Genomic DNA, 16,392 nt, shown 5'->3' with positions numbered 1-16,392 from the left:
ATTTAGCTAGTTTTGGTTAATAATTATCAATTATTAATGATAATTAACTAGTTGTAATAATTAAGTGATTTGAGCCCATAATCACAATACCAGAGGACATCTCTGATTTCCATTTGTAAGAAGGGATTTTTGGTTAAGAATATTATTTTTCTGAATTATGATTCAGGAACATGGCAAACTGTTGTGATTCTGTGAGATTTTCACACAAGCTGTTGAGACCACTGTTAGAGTGACCCCACATATGAGATAAAAATCGTAGGTAAATCATGTTTGATCCTACTTTGTGTGGTGTATAGCCACCACACATTAACAGATTTAACTCACAAACCCTCTCGAGATCAAATGTGAGTTCAGAGTAATTCCCCTTTGTGCACTTCATTTTCTGGTTGGCTACATGTCACATTCAATAGGTTGCATGCTTGTTTGTCCTCCAGGAACACCCCACACGCTGGGATATTGGACAAAGACAATTCAACATGTTGAATATCCCCGATTTGAGGTCGTAGCGTTCCTGGCATCCCTCTGAGGGGACTAGATCACTCTTAAAACACCAGACACAGCAGGTATATCTGATAAGATTATCTTAAGAGCCATCACAATGATCGGGGCATGTCGGAAGAGTAAGGCCGGGTCATAAACTGGGATAAAAATTCTGCAGACTGAACCGGGCATTAGTTAAATTATTTTAAAATCACCAATGTCTAATTTCTGTCATCCAATCCAATAAATTAAACCAAAAAAGAGACAGTAGCAGATTTATCTGTTTGACATTGGCAGAGAGGACATGAGAGGTTTTCATGACCGTAAACCAAATACTCAACTCACCAGCTCAAATGACAAATGCATTTTCCTTACAAATGTAGCACTAATTAAAGTGAAATCAATTGGATTTCCAACAGTATAAGATGTATGTCTAAGAAGCATTTTTATAGAAAGAAAAATACAGACACAAAAAGCTTACTTTTTGTGCAAAGTTTAGATTCCTTCTAAACAGCTTCTTGCATCTGTAGGCTTCCTCTGACTTCCTTTTTAAATACCTTACTGATACTAAAAATAGCTAACTTTGAGTCTTCTTTACTTAGTAGCAACCTCTGCAACGAAGAGTGATGCTACTGCTCTCTGGTAGCACTTAGAAGTCCTTTACTGTCCCAATTGTTTAACATACCACATCTGAGTGTCCAATCTATTCGGCCAGCCATAGAATGACCGCCGGACTACACACACACACACACACAGAACAACAGACTGGTAAAAACTCTGATTCCCAGAATGCACAGTATTAACCCATTTTCAAGAAAGGTTCTTAGGAAGGAGGAGTCACAGCTGGAATCCCTGTGAGATCATAGGTCCACAAAACTCTGGCGTGCTTCCTGTTTGCCCTCTTACCCGCAACCCTTTCAGAGCAGCAAAAGGGGAGACACGTGTGTGAGCATCTGCATGTAAAAGACTCCATTCTTCAAAGAAACCTGGACACAAAAGGTAAGTACAGCTTACTGTCTGTCTACCCAGAGACTGTAATACTGCCAAAAATAAGTTTAGTCACCTTAGCCTTTCTGTTATCTGCAGAAAAACAATCTATATATAGTTGCTATAAAAGCCACATCAAATAATTATTTCATCAAAAATCATCATAGTGAAACTAAAAATTAGAATATTAAAGACACCATCCTCTCTCTTTGTGCATTTCTGGATATTACTCTTCTGTTCATTGTTATTATTTTACATTGTGGACTCCATTACATTAAGGTAATTAGGCAGTTTGAATTTATTTCAGTTTATCACACGTGTCAGACTACGTGCATATGTGTTCAGCTTTATCTTCTGATGTGTTGAAACACAATTTGTAGAACCCTCTGTGGTATTGTTAGTAGGTGATTAGTTTTTGCTAATTTATTTTTGTCTTGTTGCCCATCTCTTTACAGCTTCATTTTTTATTTAAAGCACACAGGCAGCATTACAGCTGCAAAGAGACCAGTATCAATAGAGACAAACAATACTCTCCAGTCCCCAAACGGACATATTGCGTGTTGTGCAACACCAACTGACACTCTGCAGATTACCTAACATTATTACCCCTGCCTGTACTTTGCTTATATAAATACAACAATTTGTATCATCCATGTTTTGTTTTACAACAAATGTTAGACAGAGATAGTTTGTGTTGAATACCAATGAAAAAAAACCCGTGGAGCATGCATCAGCTGATTAAGTTGTTCACGCAAAATGAAGCTACTTACTCTATTCACACACATACATGATAGGTCCACACAGCCAAACACCCTCCCTTGGTGTGGAGGATATTTTCAATTAATCAGGTGCTCTCATCAATAATGCATCGCCCCTGCAGCCAGCCACTTTTTTCCAGCCAGTTAATGAGGCAGCCCTGCCAGAGGGACACCATCTACACATTACTCCCATTATAGCAAATGCTCAGGAGCAATGCCACTATGACCACAAATAGTTATTAAAGTAATGTCATAATATTTTGCCTTCGAGTCGAATCAAAAGCTGTCAGGGACATAGATGACAATAACCAAAAAAAAAAAAAAAAAGAACTGATGCTGCTAAAAAATCTGCTTTGGAGATCAGTGGAGGTTTGTCAGGATAGATAAATCATTAAAGTTACTTTGCTGTGACACAGGAATGTGTCCCAGCTTGACAGCATGTTGTTTTAAATTGCAGCCCTGATTTAAGACATAACCCAGCAAGTCAGGACCGCACCAGTTAAGAATACGTTTTAGAATAAATGTGCAAGTCTTTGACTGATATTATGGAAATCAAACTAGGTTAGTTGTTTTGCGAGATGTGTTTTCTTGCATTAATAACACAGAAATTTAGAAATTAATAAAGATTAGATCTTTAAACCTTACACGTGGTCTGGTGTGGATCATTCATTATGGTTTGTAAAGAGAAAAGGGCAGAAAAGGGATGAACACAGAGGAATAATCAGTACATCGGTTGCTAAAACCATCATAGCATTCAGTTGGTGCATTGCCCATTTGGCATTTGGGGCAATGTAAGATCCAAAGGTAAGCCAGTTGGTGCAGAGATTTGTCTTTGAGCCATTACGTGATCCCTGAGGCTGTGTGTTACTATTGAAAAATGGTTAAAGTCAACTATAGTTTTAGAAAAGCAGTTGATATGAATATGTTATTTTTCTCCTAAGCATATATGCCTAAATTGATTTTAGCTGTAACATATACAATTGTATCACAATAAATCACAAACAAAAAACACTTTAGCAATTTTAGCAAAGAAATTCATAAAGTGAAAGTCATACATAAATATATTGCACACAGTGATATATTTTAAGTGTTTATTTCGGTTAATCTTTATGATTATGGCTTATAGTGCTAATAAAAACCCCTAATTGGCATACTGAAAAGTACTTCATCTTTTGCATGAATTACAGCATCAATGCAGTGTGACATGGTGGCCACCAGTGCACGGCTCCATGCACATTTATTGGTAGATGGCGACACTGCCTTTGGACTTCATAAAACACAGAAGAACAACACCAGTAGATGAAATAGCACCACAAATCATAAATGCCTGTAGGAGCTTCAAAAATAATGTTCATCTCCACCCTTTCTTCAGAGTTAGAGCTCTTGATTTTCAAAAGAAAAATAAAGTTTACTTTAATTTAAAAAGGGGATGTTGGATCACTGAGCCACAGTCCAGTCTTTTTTCTTCTTAGCCCAGCTTTAATGTTGTCTCAGCTTGAGGTGTTTCTTAAAGGTGACCTATTATACTTCCTTTTAAATATTTAGGATAGGTCTATGAGCTATACAAGAATGTAAAATTACATTTTTCGCACAAAATAATTCTCAGATAATGAAATTTCAACTCCTCAGTTCCCCCTTTTCTGAGCTCCTTTCAGAATAAGCCGTTTTAGGGCTCTGTCACTTTTTATACAAATTTGTTGTAACTGGCCACACCCCAACCAGCACTTTGTACACGTAAAAACGAAACCGAAGACCCAACAATAGTTACTTACATTTCTGTCATCTGCAGATTTGCCGCGAACAGTAAGGACTGAATTTTTCTTCAGTCTATGTCTTTCTACAAATCCTGACATGTACTGATGTGAGTTCTCAAAGCAATCCGTGGTGAACTGATTTGTGCACACTACTAATGTCTTCAGCATTGTGACTGGAACATTGCCCAATAAAATGAAGCGACGAGCCTCTTTTATTCGAGAGTCGGAGAATGTGCATGGACACGTGGGTCTTTGCAGCCAACAACAGAACATATGCCTTTGAGGGTAGAAAATAAAGCATTCATTTATAGCCAAAAAATAGCTGAATGTTTTTTTTTTTTTTCTGCATTTAGATTGTTTGTAGAAGCATTAGAGACCCAAACAGAAGTATAAAAACATTCAAAAAGTGAATTTTGCATAATACGTCCCCTTTAACACAAGGAATGTGAGTTGTAGCCTATGTCCTATGTCCTGGATGTGCCTGTGTGTGTCTTTTTCAGATTTATGGATGGTAAATAAATGTTGAACAATGAAAGATAACTGTTCATTAATATTAAAAGATTGAACAATAAATGTTGAATGTTCATGTCATGATTTAGGCCTAGGGACAAAAAATACAGATTTGGAATCCTAACTTACAGCAATGCAGGGTTACAGGCAGTTTCAATTTCTCCAGCACTGTTTTAATATTTCATTACTAAAAGAAGAGGACAAAAGTGATATCCGACCAACAAATGATCATAACTGTACACCAGCAACAGGTTGACCACCATGTCTTTTAAGACTGCTTTTCTATGATAAAAAAACCATTGTGTGAAGCCAAGTCTGCAATATCAATAAAAGGTAAAACCATCTACGAGAAGATTTTTTCATGAGTATATGGGCAGAGTCAAAACAAATGAGAAAAACTTGCATAGCTTTTCCAGTTGGACTGCAGGTAAGACACATAGATGAGCACAGTTCAAAATCAGAGTGCATCATAACAACTCTGAAGTAAAACGTTCCATTCAGTGACTCAGTCAGGTTGTCTGCCAGTTGTGGGCAGCAGATTTCAATTTCTGCTCTACTGAATGTCTTTTACATAAAAATATGTAAGTGAAGATGAACAGCCGTAATTCTGCTCCGCTGCAATTTCAGAGAAATGCTGACCAATGATAAAAGGCCAGTTACTCCTACTGCAATACATAAATTCCACTAATTAGAGATCAATGACTCATGCTTGATGTAATTAGTCTGGATTGGACACCCCCACAAAAACTCAGAGATGTATTCATCTCCTTTTTTCCCCTTTCTATCTCCAGTACCAGTTCTATTGTATGCGATATAAAACATGAAAATAATCCCTTTGGGCAGACTTGACCTAGCAAGACAAGGTTCAGGAGAGTGGTGGCCACGGCAGCAGTCTGACAGCCGGGTTGTGGTTTTTGCGTCCTGGTAATGAAGGAGTACTTAGTGTGTCATCAAGGAAAAGGGCCTTTGCCCTGTCTGTAGACAACAGCTGGATTCATAACTGCACCTTGGAATAAAAGCATGTCTCATATATCTAGCATTACTACTCTTTGCTTCTACATTCTATGACCTATTCTCTCCAAAGCAGAACAGTTAGACAACAGCAGAATAATTTTGTCCATGCAATTTCTGTCTCTTTATCCTTCATATCAATCTGCACACATCAGTTGAAATATTAGATCAAAATGAGTCTTATACAGTGACAGTGTTTGATATGTGCAGCTTGGTTCTCCACCCAGGGTGACACAGGGTGGGGGACACCACAAGTACTTTAATAATCAGTCTTTTATATATTAAGGGGTCCAATCAATAGGAAATGGTTGTGCACAATAAAAGAAAATATGACCATACACTGTAGGTTTGTGAATGACTGAAGTATGCATCTAATTCACTGGTAAATTAAGAGACATTTTAACAAGGAATTTGAACTGCATTTAATCTAATTAAAAATACTCGTACTCGTCGTCTTCCGCTTATCCAGTACCGGGTCGCGGGGGCAGCAGACTCAGCAGAGACACCCAGATGTCCCTCCCCCCAGACACCTCCTCCGGCTCCTCCGGGGGGAGCCCAAGTTGTTCCCAGGCCAGCCGAGAGACATAGTCTCTCCAGCATAACCTGGGCTGTCCCCTGGGCCTCCTCCCGGTGGGACATGCCTGGAACACCTCCCGAGGAAGGCCTCCGGGAGGCATCCGGTATAGATGCCCGAGCCAACTTAACTGGCTCTTCTCGATGTGGAGGAGCAGCGGCACTACTCCGAGCCCCTCCAGAATAGCCGAGGTCCTCACACTATCTCTAAGGGAGTGTCCGGCCACCCTACGGAGGAAGCTCATTTCAGCCGCTTGTATCCGGGATCTCGTTCTTTCGGTCATGACCCAAAGTTCATGGCCATAGGTGAGGGTAGGAACGTAGACCGACCGGTAAATCGAGAGCTTCGCTTTTCGGCTCAGCTCTCTCTTCACCACAACGGACCGGCACAGCGCCCCCATTACTGCGGCAGCCGCACCGATCCGTCTGTCGATCTCCCGCTCCATTCTTCCCTCACTCGTGAACAAGACCCCATGATACTTAAACTCCTCCACTTGAGGCAGGAACTCCCCTCCAACCTGAAGAGGACAAGCTACCCTTTTCCGGTCGAGAACCATGGCCTCGGACGTGGAGGAGCTGATCCTCATCCCAGCCATTTCACACTCGGCTGCAAACCGCCCCAGCGCATGCTGTAGGTCTTGGCTAGAGGGGGCCAGCAGGACCACGTCATCTGCAAAAGGAAGAGACAAAATCCTCTGGTCCCCAAACCAGACCCCCTCCGGCCCTTGGCTGCGCCTAGAAATCCTGTCCATAAAAGTTATGAACAGGACCGATGACAAAAGGCAGCCCTGCCAGAGTCCAACATGCACCGGGAACAGGCCCAACTTAGTGCCGGTAATGCGGACCTAACTCCTGCTCCGCTTGTACAGGGGACCTAATAAAGGGCCTCCGATTCCATACTTCTGAAGCAGCCCCCACAGGGCATCTCAAGGGACACAGTCGAATGCTTTCTTCAGGTCCACAAAACACATGTAGACCGGTTGGGCAAACTCCCATGAACCCTCGAGTACCCAGTAGAGGGTATAGAGCTGGTCCAGTGTCCCACGGCCAGGACGAAAACCACACTGCTCCTCCTGAAGCCGAGGTTCGACTATCGGCCGGACTCTCCTCTACAATCCCCTGGCATAGATAGGCCTTACCAGGGAGGCTGAGGAGTGTGATACCCCTGTAGTTGGAACACACCCTCTGGTCACCCTTCATATGAAGGGGGACCACCACCCCAGTCTGCCAGTCCAGAGGCACTGTCCCCGACCGCTACGCAATGTTGAAGAGGCGTGTCAACCATGACAGCCCTACAACATCCAGAGACTTGAGGTACTCAGGGCGGAACTCATCCACCCCCAAAGCCCTGCCACCACGGAGCCTTTTAACCACCTCGGTGACTTCAGCCTGGGTGATGAAAGAGTCCAACCCCGAGTCCCCGGCCTCTGTTTCCACCAGGGAATGCGTGATGGCAGGATTGAGGAGATCCTCGAAGTACTCCTTCCACCGCCCGATAATGTCCCCAGTTGAGGTCAGCAGCCTCCCACCCCCACTGTGAACAGTGTTGGCGAAGCACTGCTTCCCCCTCCTGACGCGGCGGACAATTTGCCAGAATCGTTTCGAGGCCAACCGGAAGTCCTTCTCCATGGCCTCACCGAACTCCTCCCAGGCCCGAGTTTTGCCTCTGCCACTGCCCGGGCCGCGGCAAGCTTGCCCTCACGGTACCCGTCAGCCGCCTCAGGAGTCCCTCAAGCCAACCACAGCCGATAAGACTCCTTCTTCAGCTTGACAGCATCCCTTACTGCCGGTGTCCACCACCGGGTTCGGGATTGCCGACGCGACAGGCACCGCAGACCTTACAGCTGCAGCTACGGGCAGCAACATCGACAATAGATGCGGAGAACATGGTCCACTCGGACTCTATGTCTCCAACATCCCCCGGAATCTGGTCAAAGCTCTCCCGGAGGTGGGAATTGAATACATTCCTGGCCAAGGGCTCCGCCAGACGTTCCCAGTAGACCCTCACTATGCGCTTTGGCCTGCCAAGTCTGTCCGGCTTTCTCCTCCTCCAGTGGATCCAACTCACCACCAGGTGGTGATCAGTGGACAGCTCAGCCCCTCTCTTCACCCGACTGTCCAAAACATGCGGCCGAAGGTCTGATGATACGACAACAAAGTCGATCATTGACCTCTTGTGTAGGGTGTCCAATGCCAAGTGCACTGATGGACACCCTTCTGTTTGAACATGGTGTTCATTATGGACAATCCATGACTAGCACAGAAGTCCAGTAACAAAACACCACTCGGATTCAGATCGGGGAGACCATTCCTCCCGATCACGCCTCTCCAGGCGTCACTGTCATTTCCCATGTGGGCGTTGAAGTCCTCCAGCAGAATAATGGAGTCCCCGGGAGGGGCACTATCCAGCACCCCTGACAGGGACGCCAAGAAGGCCAGGTACTCCGCACTACTGCTCGGCCCGTAGGCCAAAACGACAGTCAGAGACCTGTCCCCAACCCGAAGGCGCAGGGATGCGACGCTCTCATACAAGATGGCTGAGCTGGGGGGACAACAAGCAAACCCACCCCAGCCCGCCGCCTCTCCCCGCGGGCCACTCCAGAGTAGAAGAGAGTCCAACTATTTCTAGTCAATATCTCTTGACCTCCCGCACAAGCTCAGGCTCCTTCCCCCCCAGTGAGGTGACATTTCACGTCCCTAGAGCCAGTTTAAGCATCCGGGGATCGGGCCGCCGAGGTCTCCACCTTCGTCTGACGCCCAATCCTCTTTAAAATAATTTAAAATACTAGTCAAACCTAAAATAGATTATTCTGCAAAAAACAAAGATTCTTTAATGCATACTTGAGACTTTTGAAACCTTAATTTTAATGGTAAAAGAACAAAAAAATGGCAATTTTTCATGTGGCATTGGAACCCACAAAAGACAAATGTGAGAACGTACTGTGCAAAAAAGTTAAATCTGGCCTAAATTAATGCACACTGATTATAGATTTTTTTAAACTAAGCCTGTAATCTGTGAACCCTTTTTTCTATTTGTCAAAAGCAGAGATGCCATCTTGAGTTTTGGATATGGGCTTGAGGATGTTGGTTAATAACAATGTGTTTATCCTAGTAGCATCTTTATAATACTGACCATGCCGCAGTTGCTCAAACTCCGGTTTGAGCCGCTTTAGAACAACTTATCTCAACCATGTCCCTCTCTCACTGTTAAGCCAGTGTCTATACAAACAGACACAACTATATTTTTAAAATAAAACACTCTGCATTCTGTTCATTCAGGCATTTGACATTCTCACTCATTACATTGCGTGTGGCTTTATATTTTGCTACTTATCACATACGTTTAAACATATTTACTGTTTAGGCAAGACCACAAACCTTTCTATAAATGTTTCAAAAAAAAAATTCTTGTAAGTCTTGTAAGTCCTTCAAATCAGAGCAAGAAGGAAAAACTCTAAAACAAACCTAGTGCACTGTATAGGGAAGGTGTGGAAAATTAGAACACAAATGGAACATAAGGGTTTTTCAAATTAAGAGCATTTTCTGCTCGATTCTTTCATAAATTTCACATTGTTTGACTCTCCTATTTTTCTTAGAACATGCAGGCACATTTTGATTTTTATTGGGATTGTCAAAGTAAGTTACAGTAGTTTGTAAGATGTTTTGCATATCGTATCAAAAGCTTAAAAAAGTAATTGTTAAATGTCCATGTGTTAAATTTGGTCTAAAGATAAATCTGTACATGTTTTGAGTCAATATGCATCTAGTGAATGTTTAATCTAGCTAGAGACTTGAGACTTCGATTGGAAAACAATAATTTGTGGTGGAGATTAAAAAAAAATGCAAAGTGAAGATTTTTAGTTTCCTCAATTAATTAGAATAGCATTTATATGCTTATTTATTACAGTAATACAATTCTCAAAGTGAAACTACACATTATGACACACAGGATGATATATTTCAGCATTTATTTCTGTAAATTTAGACGATTATGGTTTATATTTAATAAAAAAACATATTCACATCTTATTATCACAAAAAGGTTATGGTAATAATAAAAGTAAAAATAATAATGGTTTTTTTATGTAAACATGTTATGCTGATTTGAAACTTACAAGCAGACATTAACCCTCTAGTCACAGTAGTCCATTGCTAAATAAGCTTGAGTTTCGTGTCCAAGCATATTAATAGAAAGTTGAGTAGAAGGAAAAAGTGTAGAAAAGCGTTCACAAGCAAATGGGATAAGCTAGAAGAAGTGAAGGCTACAATGAAAGCAACCTCAACACAGTCAAAGGCTGATCGCCTCCTTGCCACACCACACTGATGCACACTTTTCTTACTATTGGGCTCATCTAATATTCTAATGTTCTAAGAAACCAAAGCTCACCACTGCTTTTAGTGGTTTAGTTTCCTAGAGAAATTCCAAACTGTCCACAATTAACAGAACAACAGACCATGTTAAATAAATTGTCAAAATTGGTTTCTGCTACTACATGGTGTTGCTGTTCAAAGTAAATTCTTCAGTCATTTCAAATTCTGTCATATCGCTTAGCAAGAAAATAGATAGATCCCTTTCCAGACTTTAATTTGATTGTCAGGTTTTAAAAAGCTTTTTTAAAAAAGCTCTTTTGGGGGAATGCAGTGAAGGACTTAAAGAAAAACAAGTCGAAAATTTGAAAAGAATCAACTGATTTAGGAAACATTTAGCAAAACACCTGTCTGGGAATATAACTTATTTTCCGCACACCTATTATAGAGAAATGGCTTCCTTTACAATAAAAAAGAGAATAAATGCTTAGGGAAACTAAGAAATGCAACAAAAAATAGACTTTTTAGCCCTAAGAAGTGTTTTGATAAACAACTCGCAGAGTCTCAGTGTTAAGGGTGGCCTGAAGTGAAATTCAAAAAACCTCATCCGGCCTGATTTGCCTCTGCTATGAGACCAGACTGGGCTTCATTAGCAGTTGCCGCTGTGCTTTATTGGCACGGAAGATCCAATTTTCACTTCAGAAATGACTTGCCACCAGCTGCAAATTGACAACGTGCCATATTTCCTAGCCAGTCAACTCCTATTATAGCCGATTCCTTGAATCCACACCACCCGACATCTGTGCGCAGCGGTGTTATCAGCAGGTAAATTCTAATGTTGGGATCTAGGGAACTCAGATGTGTTGTTTACCCCATTACAAATGAGTAAAAAAATATAGGAAAACCACCCTCTACTCACACTTCATCACAAAATGCATCTTGATTTGTTGCTTTTGACACCTGAAGGGCTGTGCTCTCTTCAAGTAACACATAACTGTGAAAAATGTGTTGACCCTTGATGGATTTCTTCTGTTTTAGCTTTTCTGTTACACTAAAATGTTTCAGATCATGAAACAAATATTAATAGTAGACAAAGATAACCTGAGTAAATACCAAAATTCTGTTTTTAAATGATGATTTTAATTTATGGGAAAGAAGCTACCCAAACCAACATGGCCCTGTGTGAAGAAATGATTGCTATATCATGAATTACCTGTAATAAACCACCTTTTTTTGTTTAATTTCACAAGTCACATGGTATCTGGTTACTACCTGATCTGTAAAACCAATAAATTACTTAAACAGAACCTTTAAGACTACATGACATAGGCTAAAAGAGCATGATGTATTGCTGTTTCAGGTCAAATATAAAAAATTTAAAGAAATGATTAATTATGAATGACATCCATTGACATTGACATTTGTGAATCTTTCGAGTAGTGACCAGTCTACCAATACTACTCCAAGAGCCCATTCACAATTCATCCAGCTTCAGCTGGAGCTCACAAATAATCACAGAACAACATCTAAAGTACTGCAGACCTCAGTTTAGGTTAGGGTCATGATTTAACAATAAGAAACAGTCTGGACAAAAATGGCATCCATGGAAGAAGTCCAAGGCTAAAACCATTGCTTACTAAAAGGACCACACAGGTATGCCTTATATTTGCCAAAAACATCTCGATGATCTTAATGACTTTTTGGAAAATATTTGTTGGACTGACAACACAAAAGGTTTTTTGATAGCTCGTGTCCCACTAACACAGCATTTCAGCAAAAGACAGTCAAAATTCACTTTTTAGCAGATAATCCTGAAGAAAACGCTCTGACCAAGTTAAAGTCTGGAATTATATCTGACTGAGATTTCATAGCAAGACATTCATACACAAAAACCCTTCGATGTGGCTAAAATAAAACTATTCAGTTATCACAAATGCTTCATGGTAATTATTAGGTTTAAGGGGCAATTGCTTTTTCACATAGGGCCAACATGGTTTGTATAGCTTTTTTTCCCTTAATAAATTAAATCATATCTATAAAATATTACTCCAGGTATCGTATTCAAACTAGCTTGATCTTCAAAAACGTGTGGCAAACACGGCAAGACCTGATCATATCTGTAAGTGGAAAAACTGCTTTTTATGGTATTCTACCTCATTTTCATGTTTAAGTTTACAAACTCTTAACAATGATGGTGTTGCTCTCCATTAGCGGTCTAATTCTCCAGCACAACGCCTCCTGCTGATAGTGAATCGATGATTACTCTCCGACTGAATTTCAGGCCGCTCCTTGACTGCTGGCAGCAGCAGCAAAGGTTAATTAATCAGCAGTGGCAGGAGCGATGGCTGCCGGCAAGGGAGAGGATCTCCTGGGAACTCGGATCAACCGGAGGTGAAAGATAAAGGTGGAAAACGGAAGGGTATGACTACTCAGCTGAAATGGAGTACCCCTTTTTTTTCTATCTGGATAACCTCCATGAGTGGGGAAGGCAGTGTGATCACATTGCAGAGCTGGGCGTACAGATTGGATTAGATTAAAGCGCAGCTTTTCATCATTTTCTCTGTAAAACCTCCTTTCATGGTGATGATTATACATCGGTTATCAAACATCAAAGATAATCTTCGAGGAAACCGCCTAGTTTAAATTAGCTCTGCAAATCTGTTCCCTCTGATCAGACATCAGAGGGGTTTTATGAAGCATGTTTGTCTTTTTCTGTAATTCTCAGATGAAATATGAATTGTATAAAAGAAACTGTCAACATTAGTGTGCATTTTCTTCATGACTATAAAATTCCACTAAATTTAATTGGCTGGGATGGGCCATTCAGAGATCCCATGCAGCTGTGTGGGAGCTTTCCTGGTTAAGAAACAAAGCCATTAATGTTGTTGTTTTGTTAAAGGCATCAGATCATCTGGGAAGATAATCTGTGTTCCTTCTCTTCTACTGCTTCTATAAAACCCACACATTGTTTTTTAAGCCATTTCCCTGTGACTGCTGTTTCTATTGTTGAATAAATCATTTACACATCAGTTCAAGCTGACAAATCTTAATTTTAAATCATCAACATTTAGATCATGAAGTGGGAATGACTTTACACCTAATAAAAATTTGCTGGTAAATACTGACCTTTAAAATCATATTGTTGTATTAAATATACACTTACCGGCCACTTTATTAGGTACACCTTGCTAGTACCGGGTTGGATCCCCTTTTGCCTTCAGAACTACCTTAATCCTTCGTGGCATAGATTCAACAAGATACTGGAAACATTCCTCAGAGAGTTTGGTTCATATTGACATGATAGCATCGCACAGATGCTGCAGATTTGTCGGCTGCACATCTATGATGTGAATCTCCCGTTCCACCACATCCCAAAGGTGCTCTATGGGGTTGAGATCTGGTGACTGTGGAGACCATTTTACAGTGAACTCATTGTCATGTTCAAGAAACCAGTCTGAGATGATTCGTGCTTTATGACATGGCGCGTTATCCTGCTGGAAGTAACCATCAGAAGATGGGTACACTGTGGTTACAAAGAGATGGACATGGTCAGCAACAATACTCAGGTAGGCTGTGGCGTTGACACGATGCTCAGTTGGTACTATGGGGCCCAAAGTGTGCCAAGAAAATATCCCCCACACCATTACACCACCACCACCAGCCTGAACCATTGATACAAGGCAGGATGGATCCATGCTTTCATGTTGTTGACGCCAAATTCTGACCCTAACATCCGAATGTCGCAGCTGAAATTGAGACTCATCAGACCAGGCGACGTTTTTCCAATCTTCTGTTGTCCAATTTTGGTGAGCCTATACAAATTGTAGCCACAGTTTCCTGTTCTTAGCTGACAGGAGTGGCACCCGGTGTTGTCTTCTGCTGCTGTAGCCCATCCGCCTTAAGGTTCAACCTGTTGTGCGTTCAGAGATGCTCTTCTGCATGCCTTGCTTGTAACAAGTGGTTATTGAAGTTAATGTTGCCTTTCTATTAGCTCGAACCAGTCTGGCCATTCTCCTCTGAAATCTGCCATCAGCAAGGCATTTGTACCCACATAACTGCCGCTCACTGGATATTTTCTTTTTTCCGGACCATTCTCTGTACACCCTAGAGATGGTAGTGCGTGAAATCCCAGTAGATCACCAGTTTCTGAAATACTCAGACCAGCCCATCTGGCACCAACAACCATGCCACATACAAAGTCACTTAAATCACCTTTCTTCCCCATTCTGATGCCTGGTTTGAACTGCAGCAGATCGACTTGACCATGTCTACATGTCTAAATGCATTGAATTGCTGCCATGTGATTGGCTGATTAGAAATTTGCATTAACGAGCAGTTGATAAAGTGGCCGGTGATTGTATCTGAATGAATCAAAAAGAAAGCGAAGGAGGAGGCCATAGACATGTTACCTGCTCTTTTACACATTTTTGTGCATGTTTTAGTTTATAAATATGGTTGAAATGGGTGTGAAAGCATAGTCAACACAGCAAAGCACAGGCTTTGACTGAGGAGTTAATGAATGTAACAAAGAGACATACTCACTCCATGTTCAGTGAACAACTTACATAAATTTTGAGCTGCCTTTTGTCAGTATGGCCCACACAATGGTTTTGTGATTTTTTTTTAAAAGTGATTAATCAACAGTGTCTCTCACAAGAGACAGATCATCTAAACTTCCAGAGTTAAAGAAACCCATCAAGTTTTGTATTGGCTTTACTTTTCAGTTAATCACCCCTAAAATTAAAAACTCCCATTTTACCACCCCTTTAAATTTCTTTCTAGATGCCCCTGTATATATTACTATGCCTTACAGGTAATGTCTCAGTCTGAGGGGTAATTTTATAACAGTTAGGGTAGTTTTGTAACAGTCCAGCTCACCCGTATTAAAAATCTTTCAGCAGTGGTGGCGTGTCTAAAGGGTGGCACCAAACAAGTTTTCTTTTACTTTTTTAAATGTGCAGAAAATGAGGAGTAGATGCCAATGGTTCATTTCTCCATGATGATGTGTGATTCAGAGCTTCTAAATGTCTGCTAAATTAAAGGACTACTTTAGTGTTTTTTAAAAGGAGTCTGGACTGTGAGACTGCTTTGGATCACAACTAGTTCAAAACATAGGATGCCTTAACTGGTCAGACCTGAACCAATTTCTTTAAAAGACAGTTTAAAGATTTATGAAGACTTAATGCAATTTGTGAAAAAGACACTATAAAGCGTTGATGGTATTTGGAATATCTTAGATTATTACAAGCATGATACACAGTCTGGTCAAATCAGGATGTATTTTTTCTACACCTCTTCCAGATACTTTTACACAAATTGTTGTTTGTTAAATATTGCTTGTGAAAACAAATAAATCAAAAAGGGGGATTCTTAGCCTTTTGAAAAATGCTATTTTATGCTATTTATTTATGAATATTCATAGATTTATATATCTAACTATAATCTGGGGTTTGATGTTTTATACATACATTTAAAATTAGATTTACCCAGTTTTAGTACATAATACAGGTCACATCTTTTATATTTACATGCCAACCTAGTACTGGAAAGGTCTACCTTTCTAATACTGGGTTGGACCCCCTTTGACCTTCAGAACTGACTTAACTCTTCTGGGTTTGGATTGAAAAATTCCTGAAGAAAACATTTCATCACAGATTTTGATCCATATTGACATAACACCATCACACAATTGCTGTAGATTTGTCGGCTGCACGATCCTAATCCACGATTTATCCCATCATATCAAAAAGTTGCTCTGTTAGATTGATGCAGTGAAGATCTTGTCTTGTTCAAGAAACTAGTTTGAGAGGATTTGAACTTTGTGAAAGGGTGCAACATCCTGCTGGAAGTAGCCATCAGAAGACGGGAACACTGTGGTCTCAAAAAGATGGACATGGTCAGCAACAACATTAAGGTAGGCTGTGTTGTTTAAACATTGCTTAACTGTTGCTACGGTTGAAAGTCTGCAAAGTCTGCCCCGTATCATTACACCATCACCACCCACCTGAACT

This window comes from Girardinichthys multiradiatus, chromosome 21 (assembly GCF_021462225.1).
Source record: "Girardinichthys multiradiatus isolate DD_20200921_A chromosome 21, DD_fGirMul_XY1, whole genome shotgun sequence".
NCBI lineage: Eukaryota > Metazoa > Chordata > Actinopteri > Cyprinodontiformes > Goodeidae > Girardinichthys > Girardinichthys multiradiatus.
This window is presented reverse-complemented; position numbering follows the sequence as displayed.